Source organism: Galeopterus variegatus, unplaced genomic scaffold (assembly GCF_000696425.1).
Source record: "Galeopterus variegatus unplaced genomic scaffold, G_variegatus-3.0.2 Scaffold5613, whole genome shotgun sequence".
NCBI lineage: Eukaryota > Metazoa > Chordata > Mammalia > Dermoptera > Cynocephalidae > Galeopterus > Galeopterus variegatus.
In genome coordinates this window covers 12,293-13,816 of record NW_007731724.1, presented here as the reverse complement: position 1 = coordinate 13,816, position 1,524 = coordinate 12,293, and the positions used below count along the sequence as shown (strand labels likewise).

The window sequence follows — 1,524 nt, the reverse complement described above, 5'->3', positions numbered from 1 at the left end:
GTACCGGACCGGGACCGGCAACGGGATCGCAAACCTCGGTGCTGCGCCCATACCTCGCTCAGCCAGTGAGCGGGAACCGGTCTGTATGTGGGATCCGAACCCTTGGCGGGAGCACCGCCGCACTTCCCAAGCGGCGCACTATAGCAGTGCGCCACTGGGCCGGCCCCAAAGCACACTAAATTCTGAAATAACTCAGTGAGTTTACAGTGCATGAAGGGGTTTAATCTCTGAAAAGTTATTATTATTATTTTTTTTCTTTTTGTCTTTTTTCGTGACCGGCAACGGATCGCAACCCTCAGTGTCGCACCCGTACCGGACCGGGACAGGTAACGGGATCGCAACCCTCGGTGTTGCACCCGCACCTCGCTCAGCCAGTGAGCGGCCGGTCTGTATGTGGGATCCGAACCCTCGGCGGGAGGGTCTCTGCGCTCCCAAGCGGTGCACTGTAGCAGTGCGCCACCGGGCTGGCCTGAAAAGTTATTTCAAAAGGTGGGAACCTGGTTGTCCCTGATTAGTATGGAAGTAACTTAGCCCCAACACCAGCTCTTTGTATCTGGGAGCAAAATGCATCACAGTGCTTCCCTTGCTTTGTCAGTATAATGGCAAGGCCCAGGTTCTGCATTTCAGATGATAGTGAGTTCCCTCCTCGGGTAGCTGCAGGGGAGTGCTTTGACAGCAGCCCCTTTGCCTTGGGCCAGAGAAAATATGAGAGAAGACAAAATGCTTGGCCTGGACTGAGAGGAGTCTTCCTCCTCTCCTGCCCTGAGCCTGGACCTGACCCTGTGCATTTGGTATTTTGCACAGAGTGCAATGCCACACAGTCTAAGCACAGTGCATCCCAGAACAAAAAGAAATGACCGCTTGATTATCTTTTATTTTTGAAGACCAGGAGATGATATGAATAACTGAAAGCTGTCCATGTTGCTTTTTCTAAGTATATATTACTTAGTCTCTGAAATCTTTTTTTTTTTTCCTTTTTGACTTTTTTCGTGTCCGGCAACGGATCGCAACCCTCAGTGTCGCGCCCATGCCGGACGGGGACCGGCAACGGGATCGCAAACCTTGGTGCTGCGCCCGCACCTCGCTCAGCCAGTGAGCGGGAACCAGTCTGTATGTGGGATCCGAACCCTCGGCGGGAGCGCCGCCACGCTTCCCAAGCGGCGCACTGTAGCAGTGCGCCACCGGGCCGGCTCTAGTCTCTGAAATCTTTGATGATACAAGATGGAGAAGGGTATAAATGGATGGATATATATTATATAGTATATACTATATACTAATGCTACTCAAACTGTGGTCCCCAGACCAATGCTCGTCTGTGAATTGTTTATTGCAGGGCCACCATGAGTGTGTACTATAAATCAACTACATCACTAAGCACACTGCCTAGTTAAGCTGACTTTTTTTCATAGTAAGACTTTCTCGATGAAGAAAGCAGTGCCTTTATTTACATTTTGATGCAAGCTCTTATGTTGTCAAAAACCAGCACTACTAATATATATATATATATATATATATATATATATA

General features: G+C 49.3%; 1 protein-coding gene across 1 annotated transcript in view; it reads right to left on the bottom strand.

Moving 5' to 3' along the window:
• PON1 (paraoxonase 1) overlaps positions 1–1,524 on the bottom strand; it is a gene marked incomplete at its 5' end in the record, with an annotated part of 20,843 nt that overhangs the window by 7,399 nt on the left and 11,920 nt on the right. The gene's annotated exons all lie outside the window — the stretch shown is intronic.